Consider the following 14,274-nt stretch of genomic DNA (forward strand, 5'->3'; position numbering starts at 1 on the left):
TTCTTTTCTTGGTCATGTACAGACTTAGTGGGCTTATAATTTGAAAATAGCACATCAGTTTGTCTCTCTGTATTTAATGTATTTGAGAAGTTTTGAGACCTGCAGTTTGGATGGTTCTTATACAATTTGTGTTAGTGAACTCAGAAATTAGTTATCAAAGCTCTGGAGACATGAAGTATGTGTCTGTTTGGCAATAGGCTAGAGTGAAATGACTCCGTGTAGTCTAAACTTGGTCTCTAAGCTGGTGCTCCAACCAACTTGGAATCTCTTCTTTCTGTAAATTCGGAGATTTTTATAGTCAGGAAGGACAGAAGACATATTTTATTGGTTCTAGTCAAAAACTCTTAAATAGCATACTCATAGCCATTTTCATAAATCCTTGGCTGTCAGAGTAACACAATGTTGTATTAGTATGGCTTTATTTTATCATCATGTTTTATGATCTTGTATCTCTACTTGGTGCTATGGAATAAATAAAATGCCTTAAAATAACCTATGACTATAGTTTACAGTATTAATATATCATGTTGATAGCCAATTCCTCAAACCCTCCCAGGTGTTTCTACAAGGAGAGCTTCTTAGACTCACCTGTATACCACAGACTTTCAATCATTCAAGCCTACATTTACATTTCAAAAACTCCAGTATTAGGTTTTTTGATGCAAGGAGATAAAGCCATTTCGTATGATTAATATTTAGGGAAAAAGGTCTCTTTGGTCATCCCTGTCTATAAAGCCCTAATATCTCTTGCCAGCAACTGAATGTGTTTTTACTTAAAGTTAACTAAAAGCCCTTTGTAGGTTGCCCTTCCTGTTTCATAACTTCCCTATTGAGGAATTAAGAGAAAGCACTCTCAAAACAATCTCTCTTGCAAATTCTCATTAGTGCTAAACATAAAACAGACAGTAAGAGAAGGAAGAAAAGTACATTCTCTCTCAGGCATCCTGGAGTGACACAGAAAAGATACTGGATATAGATTTTAGGAAACTGCTCTTATCAAAATTCCTGGTTACGATTCCTAAAGACTCTCTTTCTCTACACATATACCCATATGTATATGTATACATATACAAATACATATGTGTGTGTCAGTACGCATGCATGTATATGCACATGAGTGTGCATGTATGAGTATATATGTGCACATATGTGTGCATGTGGATACACGTGTGCATGTATGTTTTTGTGTGTATGTGTGCATCTGGATGCCAAATGTTTATGTTATAATGTTTAATGAAAAAGGCAGAAGTTACAAAGTCTTATACAAACAATTTACATAAGCATGTGGGCTAGAGCTGGAGGGGAACAAAACACACACACAATACAAATACACAGAGGGGATAATAACAGACTGTTGCCTTCTCTGACCCTCCCTGCCCCTGTGTATCACTTTCTAATGCCTTTTTAACATAACAATACTGGATTACTTTGTTATTTCTACACTTCTGTATGTAGCTCTGTTAGTCCTCAATGTTGCATTCTACTATTTATACTTCTTCTCCCCAACTAAACTGCAAGCTAAAGATCAAGAAACATTTCTTATTCTCTTGTTGTCCTCCAGTGTGACAGCTGGTACAAAGTGCTTAATAAATGCCCCTTTAATTAATGAAATGTTCATGTGGATAGATGGATGGATGGGAACTGGCCCATCTCTCTGAGAGGCCCCACGGCAGAGGTAGCCTTGTTTCCTCTCACAGTCACAGCTGAGCAGTGTTTGGGATCCAGAAGCCATGATCCCAAACAAGAGAAGAAGTTAAGGAACATGAGAAGATAAATTTTGGCCCGTTGTCTTCATGCTGGAGTAGCAGGGGAAAGCTTCCCTGTCCCCTCACATAAATGCCTTCTGCCTTCCCTCCTTCTAAACATGGCTGTAAAGCCTTCAGTCCTTGATGCTGAAGGCCCTATGGAGGAGCAGAGCCCCCCACAATAAAAATGGAATTGTGTTACAAAAAATGGAATCTGCGAAGGTCGCAGAATTCAGTTGTCTACCTCTGGATAGAGGGAAAATGCAGCACTGCCGATGGAAGTGATTAGGAGCTCAATAAAGATGGGCTTCCGCTGGGCCTGATTTAGTGTACCTTTTCCTGAAGAAAGGCAAGAATTCCACCAAACCTTTTGTAAGATTTGTCAACAGCCTTCAACCAAACAGTGGTTTATTTCCCAACACAGAACTCAAAAATATCTCCACACAGGCAGCTCAGAGGTCCAGCAAGAAAGAAAATATTACTGGTCTCGTTTTTCACTTCTTCAGTCATGGAAAGTTCAACAGGAAAAGGTCTCAAACACAATATTTCATTCACATTGCTGTGCCATATTCAGGAGCAACCATATGGAAGCTATCTGGATGTCAGGGGTTGCAAGAGATGGAGACAGAAGCACCGTAAATGCATTTGTGGTTCAGTAAATCTATTAAAAGAGCCACATAAGAAAACAACACGGAATCCTGTTCTTTGTGTAGAGAAGAAAATAGTCACTGCAAAAATGAACAGGTTCATCTTTGTTGGAAACTTTTTTTAAAAAAAAAAATTAAACTCATCATGAATGAATGAAAAAATTCCACTTAAAATTCAAGGCTTGACTGCAAGAGTTTTTGCTCAGTGGATAGAAAAGAAGTTAAGCGATAAATGGAGAGCAGGATATTATCCATTAGGAAGCTGCAGCACTCACAGGAATTCAGGGCTCAGGACTAGACTGCAGTGGGCCTGTCTGCTTCTAACAGCATCAGCCCTGTTGGATTTCAGGGACTGCTCACAACTTTTCCCCCTGATCACATTCCTGAGATGTCTTTTGATAAGGGCTCCTATCTCCTGGCAAACGGAAAGCTGATTAACTGACAAGAAAAATAAGCAGTAAAGGTTAGGGAGCAACCACGTTGCAGAGGAAAGGCAGGTCGGCCCTGTGGCCCCAGCCTTCATCTGCAAATTCACAAGTTAATGGGCTGGAAATCTTGGCCATTAGGGCAGGCTCACTGGCAGATAAAAACAGCAGTCCCATGGGACTGGGAGCAACAGCTCAGCTCTGGTCCCCCAGGAAATGAGTTCCCCAGATTCTGCTCACCCAAGTCCACATTGGCTCTGGGCCACAGGCTGGGGTAGGAAGAGGAGGCCAGCTAGACAGCTCCCCCTAGTGGGAGAGCGACTCAATACACCAGAACTACACCGTTTACGTGAGCTATTTAATGCTTCCCACAGAGGAGTCTGTGACTCCACACACATCCTGAAAGAAAATACTCACCTCAGAAGACCTCTGGGACTGGAGTTTCTTCTTCAGCAAATTCAGGGTGTGGAGTAAGGAAGCCTCCCTTATCCTTCAGCTGGAAAGTCGTTTGTTCTTTGCCCTGTGGGATGCAGAGGAGGGTGCTGGGGGATCACAGACGAGGCGACTGTTTATGCAGCGTGGCCTCTGAGCAGACTTCTCAAGTCTGCCTGGTTTGCTGGGACAGCAAGAGCTGCCTCCCAGAGGGAAAGACTCCCTGATGGAAGAAATCTTGACGATTTTCTTGGGCTTTGCTGATAAGTTTAAATGGACGGTCAACCATGGCCTAGGGGTTGAAGACCAGTGGATACTAAAGTTGGTTGCAAAGAAAGTCTTTTTAAAATAATAGTAAAATCAATTGAGCTCTTATTATGAATTGGGCACCAGGTGAAGCACCTGACATCCATGGTCACATTTAATCCTCACATCCACCCTTCCAGGGTTTACAGATGAAAAACCCCAGTTTACAGATGAAAAAACCAAGCCCCCAAATCAGACAACTATAAATAATGGGACAGGATTCCACATATCTCTACACCACTGCCTTCTAGAAATGTCTTCCTCTTACCTGAAGTCAGTTGATGGGATACAGTATGCCAGGGCCAGGCTCAGCAGACTGGGGAGTTAATACCACCCCCTTTTCCTTCACGTCTTTTTCTAGACCCCCGCACTTATCCAAACACCCAGTGTCACAGTAACCACCTACCACTCCCACTGTGAACATCCCCAAGACATTCCTGAGAACGTCTCAAGAGGAGCCCTGCCCCCAACCCAGCCCCAGGAAAGGGCGATCCAAAGAAAAAGATGAGAACGTATCCTGGCACACTTCAGTGACAAAGGCTTGGATGAAGGGGAAGGCAGAAGAAGAGGGGGGGAATTTTTAATGTATAGAAATGAGGTCTAGTACCTCCAAAGCCAAGGCCAAATCAAAAGACTCTGTCCCCTCTATCTGGGCACTTCAGACTCAGGTGAAGGGACACAGAGGAAAGGTGGGCATTATAATTCCTGGTCTTCTATTTGCTATTGCTTTGTGTGGTAGACTACACTGGGGCATTAAAGCAGAAGCCAGGGCACCATTTGTGGCACACAGAGAGGAGGCATCTAATGAGGGGTTGGTCTAGGTGGACGCTAAGGTGCTTTCTGTTGGAGACTCCCTGTTTGACCATTTCAGGGAACTGCATAGTCCTCTCTGAACAAAGAAGACCTGGCAGTCATGTGAGTCTCCAGAGAGACTGTGGAAGTTCATTCACAGAGGTTCACTGTGCAAAGACTCATTCAACCTGCCAAGTTCCTCAACATGCCCATCAGAGACCCAAATGAGGCAGGTCAGGCACAGTTGCCCTGGTCTTACCTTGACTGGAATGGTGCCTCTCTTTTGCAAATCGTAGCCTCCCAATGCTAGCACGGCATCTGCAGTGCTCTGAGAGACATAGATCCGGAGAGCTGCCATAAACCAGTCATTGCCTAGTTATTGCCTTGTCAGGGGGGTGTCAATTGGGCTGTGGGGCAGGAGCTGCTTTGAAGAGGGAATCTACACTGCTCAAATTCTCTGATCACCAGGACCACTCATTAAATAAATCATGAATAACGTCTCTGAAGTCTGGGACACTTAGGCTGGAACCCCCAGCCATCCAAGCATTGCTCAGACACAGTCGGGTTCTGCTCAAACTTCAGTATGTTCAGTTTAGAAGGAGAAGGCAGAGCTGACTCACTATGCAAGTTGGTAATCCCCATGGATGATGGTTCACTGGATTCCTCAGGATTCCTGGGGTGGTACCAGAGCTGGAACATTTTACTGAAAATGTTGTTTGTAACCAGAAATGCAACTAGAATCAGGGTTAGAGGCTACATAAGCAGATCTACCTTCAAAATTTATCCTTAAAAACCTTTACTTACAAGCTAAGAGAGAGGTTTAAATCTGTGGTTGAGACTTGGTTGATTAACTTAGACAATGAAGTAATCAGAGGGGAAAATTTTGTGTGTCTGTTTTTACGTATTGTGGAAAATTTACAAATTCAAAACAATGTTCACTTAAACTCTTTGAAATTTCAATTGCTGAGTAATTCTTTTTCCCAAGTCTTGACTGACAAATGGCATACATGTGTCTAGCAATAGTCAATGCAATAAAATTAATATAAAGCAAAAGACTGTGATGTTCCCAGGTCATAGATTTCTTCTGTAATGCCAAGAATATACTCTAGATCAGGAAGGGACAAATTACCACTCACAGGCCAAATCCAACCTACTACTTGTGTTTGCAAGTAAAGTTTTATTGGAACATGACCATGCCCATTCATTTACATATTGTCTATGGCTGCTCTTGAGCTATAATAGCAGAGTTAAATAGTTTCAACGGGGACTCTATAGCCTGTAAAGCCTAAAGTATTTAATCTGGCCCTGTACAGGAAACGTTTTTCTACTTCTGCTCTTCATTTACATGACTTTATGTGTCTGATTGTTTACAATGGAAGGTCTTGGAAGAAGGAGGTCATGTGTGTTTACATGACTCCAGTGACAGCACAGTACAAAACCTTGTCTACAAAGCTTGTGACCAGTGTTGTCTGACGTGAATAATGATCTTATTCTCCAAATGGAAAACAGTAGACAAAATGCAAATGAGTCTTCTAAAAATACCCTCTGGTTATAGATAGGGGACTGGAGGAGGCAGAGATATTTGTTTACAAGGTGCTATAATGATACCCATGCAAACTGCTGCTTTCCTTCCTAGATGCCGTGTTCACAGTGTCTTCAAACAGAAGTATCTGGGCATGATGGTTCCTACCATGCCAGCCACCACAGGACCAAAAGAGGGAAGAAGCAAAAGGCATAACCAGTCTGTGTTTCCCAAGAGCTGGACTCCAAATCCATCAAGTCAACAAATGCAATTCAACAAATATCTGTTCAGTGCCCTCTTGAGGCAAAGCTTGGCAATAAGATTTGGGTTTTACAAAAAGGCAACCTATAGAACCCACAAGCTTGTGGTGGACAGTGACATAATCAATTAATGACCATGTAATTTACAAACTAGAGATGTAAACAAAGCCAACAGTGGCACAAACATGAGTAATTAATTCTGATTGGGGAGCAGGTTTTATTTTAGTTGAGCCCCAGATGACAGGCAGGAGTAGGACCAGCTATGTAATTTGCAGGGCCCAGAACAAAATGAAAATATGGGACCATTTGTTCAAAAATTATTAAGAACTTCAAGACAGTGACAGAGGAATATTTAACCAAGTACAGATCACTTCTGCATGCCCATGAGTTTGACACAAACAGAACACATCAAAGGACACTTGATGCAGACACATGGAGTTCTGAAAAATAGCCCTGTATAACTGTCCTGGTTTTTGGTTCGACACCTTTTTAAGGCACCATTTTATGTCCTTTTTATGATCAAGCAACCTAGCTAGCTGGAAATAAAATCTTTTTCTTTCCCTTGAAGATGTTACCATTCAATGTCTGGGTTCCTAAAATCTTTGGACCTAGGACTCAAACTCAGAGCTTCCAGGTATGGACCTGAACCATAAGACCCCCTGCCTATCAGTTCTGTCTACCCATGTGGAGGCCAGTTCACAGCTTGAGCTTCTCCTCAGGCATGTGCCCAATCTGGAAGTGGATGGTGGCACTGAGGAAGTGCAGGGACATAGTGGCAATCTCATCTACGTGTTGGGTTTCATTGCAGATGGGAAGTCCACTAGCCACCATGTATGCATCTCCAATGGTTTCAACTTGAAAATAAAGCAACAAAATGACCTTTGTTTGCCACAAAGGAGGCCAAGGTAGGGGTGGCATCAGAGACCAATGCTCCCTATTACTCACACCTGTCTTGAGGCCCCATATTTTGACTAGTCACACTCCCCAACCTCCTCCCCATCCAAGTCCCAGCATTTCTTCAAGTTCTGCTCTTGTTCTGGTTCTTCCACAAAGCCGTCTTTCCCTGATCCTTTCTCCCCACCCAAGTTCAGAACCAGTTAGATGGGAAGCAGTGTACTGATGGGGTAAATCTTGAAGGATCAGGTGGACCCATCAAATGGAATCCATCTTACCCAACCTGAAATGTTCTCATAGTGCACCAGGGCTGTCATACACACTTATATATATGGATGCATTATAAACTTATACAAATGGATACATTATACAAAATGTGTTCATTTGTACATATATGTAAGTGTCTGATCTGTCCTCTTCTCTACCCAACAAAATTAGCTTTCAAATCTTTCACTTACACTAGAGAAATAAATGACAAGTAGAAGCCTAAAGTTACAGTCCTTTCCACATACATTTGCATTTTGGCAGAATCCAAAGATAATGTGGTAATGATGGGATTTCAGGCATTAGCCAGGCAATAAGAACACTTCTGTCCTAGTGACCCCAAAATTACACAGTCACCTAGTCAACATTTCTAATCTGCTTCTAAGCTACCTTTCCCCACCATGAAAACATCCTTTAGAAATACAAACTAGTTTTAATATTAGCTCATGCAAAACATAACTGAGAAGGTAATGCTAAAAGGAAAACCCCAGAGGATGCCCTCCTAAGCAGGGCAGGTTTCAGAGTTTTTTGAGTGTGTTTGGAGGTTATTCATACCATCCTTTCTTTTGCCTTGAACAGAGGCAACATTTGTGGGGAATCTGGAGGGATAACCATTGAGGACATGTCACCAAGGGATATGGCCACCCTGTCCCGCAAATCTCACTGGCCCCAGGACCACAGGCAGATGTAGAGCCCTGGGATCATGGCCAGAGCTGGTGCACTTGTGGCTGTCCATAAGGTATGTGTGAACTTGGGTACACAGTATCGTCCTTGGAGTAATGCTGTGACCTATCTGAAGAGTTAGAAAACACGTAAAGCGGCCATCATTACCACTACCTGAATGAAGCCAGATTATTACTGTTTTTGCTATCTCCCGCTCAATTGTTTTCACTCTAAGTAACCATATATCCCCCAGAGTAGCACCATCACCCCTTTGGCCACAAGTCTGACAGTCTAAATGTGGAAGTCTATCTTCACCCTGAATTGCTAAGGATCACAATAACCGAAGTGAGACCCACACAGATCCAAAGATAGGCTTTGCAGGAGAGTAAATCTGAGCCTCTCTGAATACAAAGGAAATATACTCAGGAGGGCAAGGGAGGAATTTGCCAGTAGAAGGTCAATGCCTCTTTTAGAAGTGCATTTACTATGAGATAATATAATGGAAGGAAACAGGGTGAGTCTTTTCAGCACATAAATCAATGACTAACCAAGCCCTTTTCCAAGAAAACAAACAGGAATACAACATTGTTTCTGCCACGCCAGCACGTGAAATGGAACCTTCCTCCTGGTTGACATTGGAGCCAGGTCCACCCTCAACAATGCCCCAGTGACAGCTGACAAGGAGTGCATGTTCCTTCACAGCCAGGAGCCAGGCGTCTCACCTTATACACACATCATACGTCCTAATGGTGTTTGCAAGGGGACGCTGAGAGAACACAGTCTCATGAATCCAACAAGGTCAGAGAAAAAGACGGTCATGGATTCAAATGCTCTGGTTCCACGGACCTTCCAGCTATGAACTGTTCATCAATGAAGCTGAAACCAGAGAAAAGGATCATTTTGGGACAGGATCTTTTTCATCTTGCCTCCTATGGATCCCTGCAAAGCTGCCCTTGTAGGTCCTTTTGCTTCAGTCGGCCAGGTTTATGGCTAACAAAACCCATCATCTAGAGGAATTCTTTTGACCATTTCTCTACCAGTGTTTTCGCCAAAGAGATATTTTAATTGGTGGGTATAAATTGGGGGGAGGAAAGTAGGGGAGCAGATCACATAAATGTCTTTACAAAAAGAATTTCCTCCTCGAGGACATCCCATTTTCCTCGATTGGTTATGGAGTTTGATTATAAAGACTTGATCTGCAGATACAGAAGCAAATGTAATCATTCACCAATCCACAATTCAATATTTTTACTTCAATCAACCATCTCACATTAACTTTCAAATCCCGCCTTTCCCACCGCCCCTCCCCCACTCCCTCTTTGGTCAAGACACGCAAGTGTACAGGAATTTTAACAGAAAATGCTTCTGTCAAGTGCGGAGAGAATACACAGGTGAAAACAGAACCAAAAATGAGCAATTTTTAAATCCGAAGTCATGGATACGTACTGCACCATGCAAAGGCTTTGGACCTACAATCCGAAATACTGGGGAGTCGGCAATTCTTCGGACTCATGAAACTCGTGGGCCATCTAGTGGCCGGTTTCCTGTTGCTGCATCCACAACGTTCCATGTGAAAACCCTACGACATTCTCTGTTCCTACAAATTGAAGCGTTTTTGCCTCTATCTCCCTTAACAGGGTGTACCAAATCACATGCAAAATGCTTGCCCCCTTTTAGAAGAACGTGAGATCCTCTTAGGAAAAGAACAAGGGACATAATTCCTCTGTGTGGGGCCTCTTGGAGAGCGATGCTGTTGCTGCCTGGGTTTCTTGTCAAGGCCCACAGGGCTGTGGAATACCTGGGCAACATCGTGGACAGAAACTTGTCCACCTTCCTCTTCTCTGCGTCCGCTGGTAGGTCCTCTCCACCACCGCTTCCTCCAGGTGACTGGCATACACTTGCAGCTTGCTCACCATGCTGTCTAGTATGCTCCCATGGCTTCAAAAGAACCCAGACACTCACGTCGTCTTCCGAGAACCTTAGGGCCACTGTGGAACACAACTTCCAACTACACATTTCTAGAAAATATTTCTTGCCCTTGAGGTTTCCTACTTTCGGGTTGCCAACGGACAACAGTCAAATGACAATGGCAATGGGACTGTGTGGCAGGACGGAACCTGCTCTTTATCAGCTCTGTGAGCCTCAGCTGCAGCTTTCATCTCTCTGAGCCTCAGTTTATTTATCTAGAAAATGAGGATAACAACACACACCTCACAGGGTTGTTCTGAGAAGGTAGGAAGAAAATGTATAAAGTGCCTAGTGCCATGTCAATGGTGGCTTCTGTGGCCCTACCGCATTTCCCAACTTGCTCCAGACCATTGAAAATGCAGATTTCAGGATGGGTCGTTCTTTTCCTTTCAGATTGTCCAGTGTAAGGGGCACTTCTTGATTTTCTAGGCTCTTGTTTTAGAAGGTCTTTAGAGAAATCATTTGAATTCTTCACCTTTCACAAGAGGAGACTGAGACTCACATAGGAAATACACTTGTCTTAACACTAGGGACCATATTTTCTGAGTAAAACATCAGGACATATCAAGTGACCTGAGACATACCATATGTTAATTACTTTGATTTAATCATCCCACAAAATTTGTATATGTTAAAATATCACATTGTACTCCATAAATATAAACAATTTTTATTTGTCAACTAATAACAATATTAAAAATAATTTTAGAAATTAAAAAACTACTGTGATCTAGAAAATGCAGAATACAGGGCTGTTGTGTTAAGAATGCCCAGCTGAATGGTGAAATTAGAAGTAGATACATGATTCCCAGCTCAGTGCTTTTCCTACCCACTCAAGCTACTTCTAACATGGTGGTATCTTTATACATTCAATGTACCAAGATGATATAATTAAGCTGATGTGAAGGAAGCTACTAGTGAGAAAATTGTTTGAGAGGCATGCATAATTTAAGTCTATCACCCAATCTAAGGCTAGTGAATATTTTTTATCCCATAGTCCATTCCCAATTGATTAGTCATGACCCTTAGAATGCTAATTTAAGAAAGATTCTGAGGCCATGTCAAAACTCCCCGGTGCAGTGGATTGATTGAATTGTGTCCCCCAGGGTTCATACTTAACCCCTACTGTAACTGTTGAGGGTGGGACATTTTACTATGCTAATTGAAAGGTGGGGCCTTGAAGAGGTGATTGGATGGTAGGACGATGCAGTAGTGAATGGATTAATAATGGTGGTCAAGGGTATGGTTTGGGGGGCTTTAAAAGAAGAGCATATGAGAGGTTAGTCTCTTTCTGCTCCACCGTTTCTGCCATGTGAGATCCATGGGTCACTGTTGCCACCTGCAAGACCTTCACCAGATGTGTTTCCTGGACTTTGGACTTCCCAGACTCAGAAACAGTAAGCAATAAAGATCGTTTTCTTTATAAATCACCCAGTTTCAGGTACTTTGTTATAAGCAACAGAAACAGACTGATACACCTGAGAAAGAGGGCCTTGATTGATTAGTGATGTCTGGAATGGACAAAGAAGGCAGTGGAATTATTAATATGTGATCTATTTTGTAACATTTATGAAAGAAAGAGAGAATTTCTCACTCCACTTTAGTCAGCATGTAGCCCAGTCCTCTGCATATAATAGGCACTGAGTATATGATGAGTGAATGAATGAATGAATGGAGTAAGAAAGGGAAGCCACACAGAATCAATCACAGCCAAATATTTCTCAAATTCTGATGGTTAGCAGAAAATGTCTCTTGTACATCTAACTCACCCTTTGGGACTGGTGTCTCATAAAATTTTCTTGATAGAAAAGAAAGTGGGCCTTCTCTCTGGAGATTCATCCCAACATGCTCTCAGCATGACCACGATCTTTTCATTGCCCTTCTCCATGGACAGGGAAGGTCGCAGTGGAACTTGTGCCATGGGGTGTTTGATTTGGCTGATGATTTCTGAAATTCATTTCGGGTTTAGCTACCCCAATGTCTGAGCTTTGTGCCACTGAGTACACTTCACTTTAAACAGTTATTGGGCTCTTCAATTTGTAAACTGAATTTTTTTTTTTAAGATGACCAGTAAAGGGATCTTAAATCTTGACTTGGTATTGTCAGCACCATGCTCTCCCAAGTGAGCTAACTGGCCATCCTTATATAGGATCCGAACCCGTGGCCTTGGTGTTATCAGCACCACACTCTCCCAAGTGACCCACGGGTCAGCCCTAACTGAATTTTTAAATAAATGGGACAGATTAGAATTCCACAGAAATTCGGATATTTTCATAGAAATATTCTGAATCTTCCTGGAAAATTAAGCACCCCCTAATAATTGTTCTTAAATGAAGATTTTTTTAAATAGGACTTTTCTCAAACTTGGGCATGCCTCTATATGATTTCAGGAATATATAAGTATTTGGTGTCGGAAATTCCCAAAGTGCATTTTATGCAATTTCACATTCCATATAATATGTTAAATTAATGCTATTTTAACAAATAATAAATGTTGCCATAATGTTCTGCCTCTCTGTCAAATTTGTTAAACCACTTTCTCTCTCTTCTTCATTGGCTTCTACTGACATTTGTTAAACATTATACTTAGCAAGTGTATAAGTCCATTTCTGTTACTCGTAACAAAATACTAGGAACTGGGTGATTTATAAAAAACAAAATTTATTGCTTACTGTTTCTGAGGCTGGGAAGTCCAAAGTTCAGGGAACACATCTGGTGAGAACCTTCGTGGTGGTGATAGTGACAACAGAGTATCACATTGCAAAAATGGCAGAGCAGAGAGAGACTAACCTCCTCATGCACTCTCCTTTTAAAGCCCTCAGAACCACGCCCCTGACCACTATTATTAATCCATTCGCTACAGCACGGCCCTAAAATCTAATCACCTCTTCCAGGCCTCATCTTTCAATTACCAAATAGAATTTCCCACCCTCAACAGTTACAGTGGGAATTAAGTTTTGGGGGAACATTCAACTGAAGGCAGCCAGATTTTGTAAAGAAAATATTTTGAGAAAATGTATACATGTTTTGGTATAAAAATACTGTATGTGCAATAACATGGATGGATCTTCCATGCATATCACAAAGTAAAAGAAACTAGTCTAAAAAGGCTAAATACTGTGTGATTCTGTTCATATGACATTCTGGAAAAGGCAAAATTATAAAGACACAAAACATCTCAGAGATTGCCAAGAGTTTGGGGAGAAGAGAGGGTTGATTAGGTGAAGCACAGAGGATTTTTTTTAAGGTAGAACTATTCTGTGTGATACTACTGTGGCGAATACACGTTATGTATTTGCCAGAACACACAGAACTTTATTATAGCACAAAGAATGAACCCTAAGGAAAGCAAACTTTAAAAAATATGAATTAGGAGATCAAATGACCCCACAATAGAATACAGACTGTGACAAAAGAATGGAACTGTATTATAAATGTATGACATAACCCCACTGAAAGGGTTCAGGGGAATCAGGTGCTGACCTACATAACTTCTGAAATGACTAGAGACTTGAAAACTAAAGATAAAAAACTATTCGTAATCTCTGTACTCTAGCTGGTAAAACTGTCTCAAGGGGTACAAGTTAACAAGTCTGAAACCACTGTACACACGTCCTGGGATTGAACCAATAAGTAAATGAAGGGCGGGTGGTGGGAGCCAGATTCTCACTGTTGGAAAGGGAGGTGACAGATAAGAAAGGGGAAGACTAGAATGAGCCATGGTGTTAATGAATTCAAGTCAGAGATGTCAGTATGAACTCACATTTAGATTGACTGAGATGCAGATGTACATAGCTGTGTGTGTGATTATGGGCATGCATATGCATACAGATTAGTATACACACATATATTTCCTTGCTCTGTTCACTGAGAGACCTAGAAGCAACATCACCCCAGTGGCATACCCAACGTCCTGCTCTTATTTTCTAACACCATTCTCCAGCAAAAGAAGCCAGGGCTCCTTAGAGACTTGGCTGTTGCAGCAGTTGGGCAGGAGAAATACAATATGAGCCTGGAGCATCTTGTGTACCAGAAAGCAAGGAAGTACTCAAAAACAAAACCAAACAAAATATCACAGTGATGGCTACATGTCAAAGAGACACAGAAGCCAGTTGAAATGGAATGGCCAAAGATGGAACCACTTGAGCAACAAAATAAAGTGGTGTTAGAATATAACCCACAGTATAACCCAAATTGTAAAATAAATATCCATGAGTCCATACTGACATAAATAAATAGTTGCATGAGGGGAAAATAGACAAATCTCCCACAGAGAAGAATTCCAAATAATTTCTGTAGCTACTCTTTCCTGAAGTGGAGCCTAAGTCCCCACCCCTTAAGCGTGCACTTCACATA

The 14,274-nt window shown here is 41.8% G+C and overlaps 1 pseudogene; it reads right to left on the reverse strand.

Moving 5' to 3' along the window:
• Positions 1 to 3,235: 3,235 nt before the first annotated feature.
• Positions 3,236 to 14,274, reverse strand: part of LOC134381797 (guanylate cyclase 2G-like) — a 39,129-nt pseudogene continuing 28,090 nt past the window's right edge.

The sequence above is a fragment of the Cynocephalus volans genome, chromosome 7, assembly GCF_027409185.1.
Source record: "Cynocephalus volans isolate mCynVol1 chromosome 7, mCynVol1.pri, whole genome shotgun sequence".
Classification (NCBI taxonomy): domain Eukaryota; kingdom Metazoa; phylum Chordata; class Mammalia; order Dermoptera; family Cynocephalidae; genus Cynocephalus; species Cynocephalus volans.